Below are 13043 nucleotides of genomic sequence, written 5' to 3'. Positions count from 1 at the left end.
TTAGAACTCAATCCAGGTCTCCGATGTGGGTGACAGGGACCCAATTACTTAGGCTATTAGTGCTGCCTTCCAGGTGTGAATTGGTAGGAAGCTAGCATCTGGAACTCAAGGTAGGCATCAAACTCAGACACTATGACATGAGGCATATATCTTAATTGAGGATTTTTTCACTTATTTGAAAGTGATAGTGACAGATCCTCCATCTGCTGGTTCATTTCCAAAATGGCCACAACAGCCAAGTCTGGGGCATGTTGAAGCCAGGAACCAGAAACTCCATCCTGGTGTTGCACATAGGTGGCAGGCATCCAAGCACTTGGGCCATATTCTGCTGCCTTATTACATGTATTAACAGGAAGCCAGGTCAAAAGTGGATTAGGACTCTGGCACTCCCATATGGGATGCTGGAATTTTTATCAACAGTTTAACTCACTGTGTCTCAGCCCCCATTAACTGATGTGTAAGCATTAGGTTACACACATGCCCATTTTTGTGTTCTTTATACATGGGACAAAGCTATGGGTTCTCCTAAATTTCCTTGGTTTTTACTATACCTTTTTGCCTTTCACTCCCAGCATTTTGTGTTGATATTAAGATGAACAAGAAAACGTTAGCAGTATTTTCTTCATTGTCTATGCTAATCTGACAGAGCTCCAAAATGTTTTTTCCTCCAATTACTTGGCTTATAAGCCCCTTTTAACAAAGGGATCTTACTCCAAGTAGCCAGGGTTACTTTAAAAAAATCATATACAGTGGCAACATGTAATGTTTTACAAGGAAGCTATGCTTTTCCCCCCCTCAAAAAGACAGTTTATGACATGAGCAGAAAATCATTAGCATTCACTACAGATAGTTCCCTCAGCTTTTACTTTTTAACCTCACCCCAATTCCCACTGCCTTTATGAATTAGTAAATGGAACTTATCAAATATTAATGCTTTGCTATTTCCTTTTGGTGGCTATCTCCCCCCCCCCCAAATCACTTTCTTTGAAGTCAGCCAAAAATTCTGCATGTGGTCCAGATGCACCACAGCAGTGTCAAGCCCAGCTTATGATGGAAACCGTGCTGCATCTCGGACTCCAGTCCTCGCATCAGGCCTGCTCCTCATATTCACTCGGAAAGAGGTAGCGCTGACTATTCGCTTCCCTGTAAGATGTTTTACCCAGGAAAGTTACCTGCACACAGGTGTCTTTAGAAGAAAGGTCAGGAGTGTGGTTCAGTGCTGCCATATACTACTTTATTCAAAGAAAGGAAGGGATAGGTAGGAGATAATGAGAGCATAGCTGTAAGTTACTATAGAGAGTAAGCAGAGCTGATGGCCATGAAAAACCTCATAGTCAAGGCTTTTAACAGGCAAATCCAAATGGTCAATTACAAAGAAGTTGTGCAGCTTGTCACATCAACCTTTAACATTCAGTGCCATGTCTTTTGTTGTTGCCCAACATCTGTTGCTGTCATGAAAGCACCTCAGTTTTCTTTTGTGCATTCCTGCAGAGACAATAAATTAGCTTGTCCTTCTACTTCAGATGCCAAAAGCATGCCTGAAGCACCTACCACCAGATCGATCCCCCTGTCATTACCACAGTATGGTCAAGCAGTTGGCAGGTGCCTGTAGCTCACCCAATGAATTAATCTCTTCCAAGGTTCAGAACTGAACGCCGAGGAAGCAAAGGCAGAATAAGTGGATAAAATCCATTCATTCCAGACATGGCAACAGTAAGAGGCTAGTGCAATTCTTGACACAAAAAAATTTGGGGAGGTTTTCTGTGTTTCCTCCTGTGGTCAGCATTCTTCATGTATATGGTCAATATTCAGCTCTTAGAGACCCTGAAACCTGATGCATACACAATGAATTGATCCTGTTCTACACCTAGTGCTTCATTCAGGACTTGTCACCCATTAGCACTCATTGCTTATGGAATGACTGATACCCCAAGAGTACCATTTCAATTATTCTGCAGTATTAAGGCATGAAATATTCATGTAACTCATTTCTGATAAAAATCATTGCTAAATTCTTGAAAATATTTACTTTAGATTCGATGTTTAAAAACTATATCCATATCTATGTATAAATAATTTTGTCTATTTCATTTGATCATTACCATTCTTGAGAAACTGCACATTCAGTGTAGTCTATTGAACTATGGGTTTGAATCTAAGGCCATGTTCTTCCTTTGAAGCGGAATGTCCATGACTTAACATCTCTCCACTTGTTCCTTCTTGTTGTTTCTTTGCTGTTTAATGATATCATAGTAGTAAACTCAGTATTAGATAATTCAGTTACTCTTGTAAGGAAAAACCTTGCTCAAGTAAGACAATTCTTACCATTTGTTCAATTTATCTGTGTGTATTCTAAGAGTGCTTGAAAGTTTGAGATGCAGTTTTGGAAATTTCATGTTTGTTATTTTATCTTCTAACTGGGTTTTGTTTGTGTTTTTGAAAACCGATTTATATACCATGCTACCTGATTAAGTTACCTTTTTGCTTGCAATGGTTTTTCCACTGATTAGGACTGGGGCTTTTCTAGATATGTTTCATCCTCAAGAAAGTTTCACTTCTTCCTTTCCAGGAACTGTACCTCCATCTGTTTCCATTTTGGTTTAACTGCATTGATGCGTTCTTCCAACTCAATGTTACATAGTTAAAATAATGAATATCCACCCTTGTTTTTTCCTTATTTTCATGGAAAAGTCAGTATTGTTTAAAATAAGTACAGTGTTGGTTTTGGAGCTGAGCCATACGTATTTTTATCATAGCAGATAAATATCCAAGAATCCGGCCGGCGCCGCGGCTCACTAGGCTAATCCTCCGCCTTGCAGCGCCGGCACACCGGGATCTAGTCCCGGTCGGGGCACCGATCCTGTCCTGGTTGTCCCTCTTCCAGGCCAGCTCTCTGCTGTGGCCAGGGAGTGCAGTGGAGGATGGCCCAAGTCCTTGGGCCCTGCACCCCATGGGAGACCAGGGGAAACACCTGGCTCCTGCCATCGGAACAGCGCGGTGTGCCGGCCGCAGCGCGCTACCGCGGCGGCCATTGGAGGGTGAACCAACGGCAAAAGGAAGACCTTTCTCTGTCTCTCTCTCACTGTCCACTCTGCCTGTCAAAAATAAAATAAATAAATAAATAAATCCTATTTTAGGAAGTACAAAAATGGGTGTTGAATTTTGTCAAATGACATTTCTTTCCCTATTTCAAGTGTAGTAATAACCCATTTACCCTTTTCATCACTGCTAAGTTTTCCAGAAAATTTAGGTTTTCAAACTAATTTCTATAGAGTTGAGCACTTGACTCTGAAATTTCTTCTTTAAAGATGAAAGATAGGATGAACTATAATCTTAGATATTTGACTTTTTGCTTCTTCATTAGACTTGCTAATTGGGTTTGTTGGTCCTTTTTTTAAAGGATGTATTTATGTATTTGGAAGTCAGTTACACAGAAAAAGGAGAGGCAGAGAAAGATATCTTCCATCTGCTGGTTCACTCCCCAATTAGCTGCAATGGCCAGAGCTGTGCCAATCCAAAGTCAGGAGCTTCTTCCAGGTCTCCCATGTGGGTACAGGGGTCCAAGGGTTTGAACCATCTTCTACTGTTTTCCCAGGCCATAGAAGAGAGCTGGATGGGAAGTTGAGCAGCCGGGACTCAAACCAGCGCCCATATGGGATGCTGGCACTGCAGGCAGAGGCATTACCCGCTACACCACAGCGCAGGCCACAGTCCCAGTCTTATTAAAAGCACCTTTTGTATCCCTTTCTTGGTTCTTTTGTTTTACTGTTTTCCCTATCATTCTTAATTCTTACCTCTTGGTTTCTTTTACTGTTCTTTATTTGCCTTTTTGGGTTGGCTTTTTAGGTAATTTTTAATTTTATTAGGTTTTTAGTATTGTAAGATATCCTTTCATAACTAGGTTGATTGTCAAAAGTATGAAAATACAGAGTTCATGAATACAAAGTTTTGCAATTTTGAGTTGCTTTGCAGTGCGTTTTGAAATTTCCAGGTGGAAAGTTATTAATATTTCAAAGAATAGAACCAACAGATATTCTTGAATTAAAAAAATTGGGTGTGAGGTTGCACTAGACTTAAGATTTAATCAATTTTGGTGAATGTTTCATGTACCTTTAAGAATAGGTATACCCTCTGTTATTGGCATTTAAAGTTTATTAGATTTACCTTTCTGGTTTACTTTAGATTCTCAGTACTCAATTTTTATTTTGTCCCCATTAGTTACCTATTATTCGTTTTTGTTTTTCTTTGACTTTCCTGTAGTTTCAGCTTTGTTAAAGTGTTATGTGCAAATGTAGTCCATGAAATACACTGTGATTATAGCCTTTAATATCATGAAATACTGTCTTCTAATGTTTGGTTTGCATTATGCCTTGTTCAATAGTATTTTGACAGACGTCTTATTTATATAATCTTTAATCTTTCTTAACTGTCTTACGCAACATTAGGTCAGATTTTACTGTTAACCAGTCTCATCTTTTCTTCCAATAGATGAATTAAAATGTGTTGATAATGTCAAGTTTGTACATACAAATATATGAAGCCATACATGTTTTCCCATCTCTGAAAACTCTGCCTTTTTTGGTGGAGGTGTATTTGGTTAAGTTTTGTTCTAAAATCTTTATGCCATCTCCAGTTTGTATTCTATGAGCACTATTGAACTAAATCTGTTTGAAATATTTTGTCTCCCAGTATGTAATTTGAAATATCCTACTCCAAAATACTTAAAATGTATAATACTTGTGTATTCTTCATATCTTTCCGATTTCCTTCATTTTTCATAGTGAGTTAATAATTTAATTGCAAATATAGCCATGTTTCTATAGTCATAATTTAGCATTAGTTCTGGAGTATAAATATTTAGCTCTTTGAAGGTTTTTTTAATGAATACAAATTTCATATGTACAGCTTTTAGGAATAGTGTTTCCTCCCGCCATTCCACCCTCCCACCCCCACTCCTTCTCCCATTCCATTTTTCGTTACGATTTTATAGAAAACTTTCAAAAATCTTTTGGATTTTAGAAGTTTTCCCCCCATAATCACCCTCCCACCCACAAACCATCGCTTTCCTACTCCCTCTCCCATTCCATTCTTCATTAAGATTCATTTTTAATTATCTTTATATACAGAAGATCAACTTTATGTAAGTAGAGATTAACTGTTAGCATCCAGAGACACGAAGTATAAAGTACAGTTTGAAGAAACTTTTAGCATTAATTCTCATAGTATACCTCATTAACGACAGAGGTCCAATGTGGGGATTAAGTGCACAGCGATTCCTGTTGATTTAATGATTAACTCTTGTTTTTGACATCAGTGATCAGCTGAGGCTCTTGTCATGAGCTGCCAAGGCCATGGAAGCCTTTTGAGACCACAAACTCCATCAGTATTTAGACAGGGCCATAAGCAAAGTGGAAGTTTTCTCCTCCCTTCAGTGTTTTCCTTTCCTTGAAATGTATTGAGCAAGTCACTCTTTCATTTTTTAAGGTGAAGTATTAGAATTATCTGACGATCTTTCAAGTATCTTTCCCTTATGAGTAACTTAACCTTTATAATATTACCACTTTGAAATTCATTTCAATTTGTGATATTGCTTTTGTCAGTAAATTCAGTTTTCAAGCAGTATGTGTTGTAAAGACCAAAAGCAAGACACTACTTTATATCTACATGTACTTGCTAAGACCTTTCCATCACCAAGTTTCTAATTCTGTTCTTTCAACTGTTTTTACACAATCAGATCCATGCAGTGATCTGATTTTGATTTGCAATGTGTAAGAGTAAGGGGAACAGCAGTAGTAAGACCCAGGGCAACCTCAAATCTGTGTGCCCAACAACCAGCTGAGCTGAGATGCCTGTAGCTGGCTGGGAGAATTGACAGGGGCCTGGGTGCTCATGACTCTGGGAGCCTTTTGTGTTGGGACTGTGAAAATACTGAGGCTGCATCTGAAGGGGAAGGGTGTGGCTGAGTCACTGTGGGCAGCTCTACAGGTTCAAGGCTCCCCAATTCCCTAATGTGGGTTATTGCTATGGGATGCATGCTCACACTGAGAATTGCATGGGTCCTTTGTGCTTCTTGTGGCAGTGTGAATGAGCATTATACCCACTGGAGCTAGTGAACAGGCATTGGTCTCCTTGAAGAGGTGGTGTGTGTGTGGCTACACCAACAGATTAATCCTCCTGTCTGATATAAAAAAGATTTACCATACCCAATTTGAGCATCAAGTCACATAGGACACTCCCCTTACCCTGGATCACTGATCAGAGCTCTCTGGCCACACCCATTACACCCCTCTGGGTTTTTCACTAAAAGAACAAACACTCCTATAGTCCACATAGTCCCAAGATAAACACCATCACTTTTAGAAAACCAGTTTCAAAACTTCCGGGATCCCTAAGCAGCTGCAGGATGAGTGACAGAATTGATGGATGCCGGCCTCGGGCCCTCGACCCTGAGGATGAGGCCGTTAAGGCACGTTTGATGTCCAGAGCGCTTAGCCCTGGCACCAGTCCGGGCCCCAAGCCTCTGCCTCGCCTTCGCCTGGTTCTCGCCAAGCCCGACGAATTACTGGAGTGCGGGCTACAAGATGCTGGAGAGGAGCTTGCGAGTGATTCTGGCAAAGACCCTGTACTGCATGCCCCTGCGGATTGTTCAAGAACATTACCTGCAGCCCTGCGTACTCTGCAACAGCGCACTGTAGTCCCAGCCCGACTGCTGTTACCATGAAGGCAAACTCTTATCTGCAGATGGGACCCATTACATAGTCCCAGACTGTTTGGCTTTCCCTTACTTTGAAAATTTGGCAATGCCAGAATTGAAGTGGATCACCTGGATGCAAACAATCCAAAGCTCCACATTGGAGAAGAGGGTGGAGGTACTCTAACAAGCTGTGGAACTCCCTCAAGCATGCATGCCGTGAATGAGTCCTCTTTACCAAAGAGTACCAGCTCTCATGCTGCCTCGCTCGGGAAAAGCACGAGCTCCGGAGAGACTGGCAGACCAGGACTGTCTACTCTGCGGCTGTCTGGTATCATCACCACTGCCAGAAGATACCCATTGTCATGGTGGCAGACGCTGGTAAGGAACACGAAGACAAGACTGAAGGAGTACTTGCGAGGACGTTCAATTATTTGAACAAATTTTGCGATTCCATCAACAAAACCTGACAGGAGGAAGAACTCCAAAGTTTGCAGTCTACGGGACTGAATTACAAGGAGTATCTTCCCCCAGATGTGTTAGAAGCTGGGATCAAATCTGGACAGTATATTGAGGGAATCGTGAATGTAAGTAGACAGTAAAAGCAGCAGCTTTTGTCCGCCTGCAGGAAGCTGGCAACCGTCAATCAAGACTGGATTTCAAGATCTTGATCTACTGAATGAATGCCCAGAGCAGCTCGATCCACGGAGACAGGGTAGCAGTTAAAGTATACCCTAAATCACACTGGAGAAATAGCTACAGAATGCAAGGCCACCAACAAACCTATTCCCGCAGGTCACGTGGTGGGCACTATTCAGAATACTATTCAGGATTACGAAGTGACATTCCCATCTCATGAACACACACACTATTACAGCAGGAAAACAAATTCCTGGTTGCATCCTGGGAGTACAGAATCCCCAAATTTCAATCAGCAAACAAACTGAAAAATATCAATATTTCAGGGCTAATTTATGCGTTGATTGCTGGGACAAGTTGCTGTACCCAGATGGCATGTCCTGGAAGGGGAAATCAAGGCCATCCTGGCAGAAAACATTTCTGTGCAGCCTTTCTCTGAAGCCCAGATGGGTGAGAAGCCAGTCAATACCCCCAGAAAACCCTTGGAATGGGAACCCTGAAGAGGAGCGAGAATGGCGAGACTTGCAGAAAACCCATCTGGTGTTTACCATCCATCCGAAGGGATGTGAAGACAGACAATGCACTGTGTGCATCCTAAGTAGTGGGAGCCTGGAGCTGGGCATACATACAGCTGATCTAATGTACTCTTTGAAGCCCATCTCTTACGTGGATAATGAAGCCAGGGCAAGGGCCACCACATACTGCCTGCCCTCCATCCACAGCTCCAATTTGTGTTCTCTGCTGGGAGGTGTTGACAGGTATGCTGTGAGCATCATGTAGGAACTTGATATGACTTATGAAATTAAGAATGTCTGGTATGGAAGATCTATTATTCATTCTGCATACAAACTGTTCTACAAAACAGCTCAGGAGTTCCTAGATGGGAACTTGAGCATCGCTGATGACATCCCTGAATTCCAAGACGTAGATGAAAAGGACAAAGAGGCTAGGCTGGAGAAGCTAACGTGGGCAGTTGTAAAGTCAGACCTAGCTCACCACTTCCGGGCTCAGCGAGATCTTGGCGGTGCCCTAGAACTAGAAGGTATTGAGGTTATGTGCAGTTTGATAAGAACATTCTGGACCTCATCCCCAGGCAGCCCCTGCAAATCCGTAAGACAGTGGCAGAGTGCATGATCCTTGCCAGCCACCAGGTGGCCAAGATCTGTGGAAGCTTCTCCAAGCAGGCCCTGCTGCACCAGCACCCACCTCTGCCACAGCTCTTCTGAGCTCCAGCAGAGTGCCAAGGTCAGAGGGCTCGCCATTGACACAAACTCCAATAAAACACTGGCTTTTTTCACTTTTAAAGCCAACAACCTGGCCGATTCCATGGTGAATATGCTGCTGTGATACATGGCTGCACTGGCCATGTCCAACACACTGTACTTCAACAAGCTCATGCAGGGAGTTCCTCCATTACAGACTCGCATTAGGTAAATACACCCATTTCACATCACCGATAAGATATGCAGACATAGTACTTCAATTAATTGCAGCTGTTGCAAAAGAGGTGATTTTTTGAGTAATAGAAATTTTGAAGAATTGTGTGGTCCTATCAATGACAGACACTGGGCAGTGAATGGTGTCAAAGGCAAGCGACAGAGCTCTTCCAGCACCTTGACTTTGAAGATAAGGATGAGCGCTGCATTGCTAACAGTATCATTTAGGCATTCTGGGACGCCAGCACAAAGCTGTAGGTCCGTCCCCAGGTATGGGATAAAAGGAACTGTAAGTCTCAAGAATAAAGGTGGCTGTGTGATCTATTTTAGCCCCAGTGGTGAAGAATGGGGCTAGATACTAGGAACCTTTCGTAGATCCTAGGACCAGATTAAGTGCATCACATCCAATGGGGAGTTCATTACTTTCCGTATGTTTGAGCACATCACAGGAAGGCTGCGTGTGTGTGCGAAGTGTCCTTTCCAATGTAAAGTACAGAGAATGCAATTCATTAATGCATTTTTTCATCCCAATATAGGTGAAAATATAAGTACAGGTTTTATAGTATCATCCCAATAATATATGTCTGGAAATAAGCAATAAACCGTACGTGGCCCCAGAGACACAGCATACTCCCGAGAGCTCCCCATCATCCAAGAATGGCAGACGACACTCAGCCTGTCAAAGATGGCAAAGAAAGTGTCATCCCTGAGGAATCCTGGGAGTTCCGGCAGAGTAGGGGAAAGAGTCTGTATGCTCTCCTGGAGATAAAGGATCTTGCTATCCACGACATTTCAAACAATCTTGGAATTTTATGAAAAACTTAGGAGTGCCGCTTTTCAATGTCCATCAGAATTGAATAGATTTCCGTTTGTTTCCTAAATCCTTCCCAGTCATCCCAACACTTGGACTTTCTCCTCCAACTGCAATGCCTCCATTCCCCCAGAATACTCTCCAAATTTCTTTCATGACTGAGGTACTAAAGAGCATCCTTTGAATTTCCTCAGCTCCTATGATGGCCAAACTATTGCCATAACACCATGCAGCTAACACTTGAACATGTGTCTGAAACATGCAGGTCCACTCACATTGAGTTTTTTTGTAAAACCTAATGTATGAATGGAAGCCAGTAAAATGTCCAGTAATCAAGGACCTCTGCAAAATATAGGGTGCAAAATCTGTTCTTACTTTCAAATAAGAACCAGTAACTGGTTCACTTTAAAAGGTTATGATTTAATTGCATCCATAATCTGAAGTTTTATTGTGCATGTGATACTTTAAACTCTCAAACCCAAATTAACTTTTTCATAAAGGTTATTGCTATATTTCTAAAGGCTATCAACATGTCATCAATGCTATTCAGTTTAATATCCATTTAATTTATTAGCAAAAATAAGCTAATAACTAGCCTTCAAATGTGGTCTACATTATCTGGTCAGTGTTGTCAGAAATTATCTTTACTGCCTTTCATGTTCAGAACTCTTGATAAGGAGAAGGAGATAATCTACAGATTACTATGGCCAGGATTATTTGATTATTAGTATTAAGCAGATATAAATCCACCTACCTTCTTAGACTATTAAAAGGGAGCCACTAACACTATTTTCTACAATCCCAAATGAAGGTAACGTAACTGAGATTTCTTAAGTTGTTATCAGGTCAAAGGATTTTTTAAAATGTTCTTATATGGCTAGTAAAATACAATGAAATGCCTTGATCTGACAGCTAGCATCTTACACTCACCTATAGGCAAATAGAATAGTAATAGTTTATTAGGCCTTCTGCATCTAGCCATTAAGTACTCAGCATGTTTTTCCCTCATTCACCTGTAACATTTCTATGCATCCGATAGGCACCCTCGTTATTACTATTTTGTAGATGAGGACAATGAGACACAGGAATGTTAACTCGATCGAGGTCACCCAGTGTATGGATGAGCCAGGATTTTATTCTAATTGGGTATCCTAATAACATAGCTAAATTTCCATAACAATAAGCGACTTGTCTGTCATTTGTGAAAGCTGTCCTTTAACAGAATTGCCAAAACTGAATAGTGATCTTGAATGTTTGTTGAAGGAAACACAAGAAACCAGCCAATTAGGAAAAGGCAGTATATGTAATTCTTTGAACATCTAATTATACTATATCATTCCATTAAACCATCACTGTAAGAAGCAGAATCCCTGTATTACCAAGTACAATCCTTGCCAAATATCCAGACACAATCATTGGCTTTAAGGATTACAAGTCACATAAAGGATAATGGCCTAAAATTAAGCACACCAATATAAAAAGCTTGGACTTCAGGCTCAGTATAAATCAGCAATCTGTTAGATTTAATGTGAGATTAAGGAGCTGTGTAACCCACAATTATACTGTTTTTCATTAAGAAAAAACATGATGATTGTGCTCGGTATAATTCTTCCTTCTATTTACCTCTGTTTAATTGGATTGGGGACTGCTTAAACATCTTTGAATTGGAGCTTATAAGAAGATGATCCCAGCTGTTTTTCAAAGCTTAAAGCAGCAGGCAGACAACACGATCATGTCAAATCTCATGCAAAAGCCTTAATCCTACTTTTTCCATCAACTGCTATGCAGCCCAGTGTTTAACCTTCTAAGTACTAAATGTGCTTTGTCACTGCTTTGGTAGATTTGCCACTGAATTGTTATTGTCTAATGCCATTAGTTTAGTGCTATTACAAGATCTCAGTTTTCTCGTTGGAAACTGAACACATTGCTCGTCAGTAGTCCATGGCACTTCTAAAGTTCAAGTAGAGAATAAATACTTGTTTATTTATAAATTTATCTATTCACTTGCTCATTTAATAAACATCAGCAGTTTTCTGCCTTTCCAAGCTCCAGGGTAGACCCAGGAGAGAAAGCATCAAGTCACAGCCCCTTTCTTAGATGGTCACCATAGTCCCACGATTTTATCAGCTCAACCAACACTTCTGACTTCATGGTAGGAAGAAAGCTCAAATTTATTTTTAATAACTACATTTGCCTAGTCTAACTATCCAGTATGTTAACCTTGGAACTATTAGCTGCAGTTTTGCCAAGATCAGCAATATCATAGTATTTAAAGAGTAAAGGTTAAATGGTCAAATTAGTTTTCTCTACAGCTGCACCTGCTACTTGGTTGTTGATGCACTTTCTTTTTCTTTGGAGGGCAAGTGGTAAAAGAAAAAGGGTGGCTCTGATTTGTCCCAGTGATGGTGAACAGGCAGCAGAAAAGCAGACACAGTTAATGCTCAGCTGCTCCAGCCAGTCAAGCAAGCTACCAAGTCCCAGCTGTGCCTCTTGATGTTTTCTGATTGCACCTACTCCTCAATCTGTGAACTGTTTTCTGGACTCCGATTCATCAAGCACTGCTGCTTTAAAAACGCATGCAGGCAGGCATCCTAGGATATGCCATTATAAGCTGCTGCCAGGGGATCTTCTAGGAGATAAATGGAATCTGTGTGAAGTAAATTAGTGTGAACCAGTCAATCTGAGTGTCAGCCTTGAGCCACTTCCATGGATAACTAGCTGGCTGACTGGAGGCCAGGGCTGGTGCCTTCTGTGGGTTGGAATCTCAGATTCTGTTCTACTGCATGAGGGGATTTGGAGGTAGGGGCAGTTTAGTCTTGGAGGAAGGCCAGTTTGATCTGTGTTTTAGATTTTTTTTCTCCAATGAAATGGATTTCTCACGCGTTTTGTTTACCTCCCTTCTCTAGCTGCACTGAATGCATCCTAGTTGGACAACTTGTATGCTGTAGCCCTGGGAATAACTGCTTCCTTGAGCTGCTGTTGTGCAGGCTCCAACCGTGATGTGCCTGGTTTGGTACCCCCACTGAAGACCTTTAGAGTTTTGCAACAAAATAACCATAATCTGGCAAACTAACCTCTCTGTCTTGGAGGAGTAAATCTAAGTGATCTTTAATTCATGAAGAGAAAAAGTTCTATGCAAAGGCTGATGATCCTGGTTCCCTGCAGATACCCAGCATGGAAAGTAGAATTTTGGCCATAAAAGGCGAGAAATAGCCCCTCAATAGCAATGGAATAAGGAAATCTTTCAAGTAACTGTTCCCTGGAAAGAATTTATAGACAAGAAGAACATGAGCCAATAGAGTCATCAGAATCATTATTTAATATAATTAAATGTTAAGTGTAAATGGTTCCATTATGTAAAAATCACGTTTCCACAATTCAGTATTCCTTTAGAGATCATGGTCTATTCTTACATTAAGATCAAAAGAATTCATTTTATCTAGTTAAATTATGACAAATCATCTTG

At 41.0% G+C, this 13043-nt stretch overlaps 1 protein-coding gene and 1 pseudogene across 1 annotated transcript in view; both read left to right on the top strand.

Annotated features, from left to right (window-relative positions):
- LOC133769728 (DIS3-like exonuclease 1) overlaps positions 1 to 9121 on the top strand; it is a 57039-nt pseudogene extending 47918 nt beyond the window's left edge.
- The window catches only part of WDR72 (WD repeat domain 72), a 210518-nt gene that overhangs the window by 180526 nt on the left and 16949 nt on the right, over positions 1 to 13043 (top strand). The gene's annotated exons all lie outside the window — the stretch shown is intronic.

Source organism: Lepus europaeus, chromosome 11 (genome assembly GCF_033115175.1).
Source record: "Lepus europaeus isolate LE1 chromosome 11, mLepTim1.pri, whole genome shotgun sequence".
Lineage (NCBI taxonomy): Eukaryota > Metazoa > Chordata > Mammalia > Lagomorpha > Leporidae > Lepus > Lepus europaeus.
Note: the sequence above shows the minus strand (reverse complement) of the source record. Positions and strands in the feature narration are given on the sequence as shown.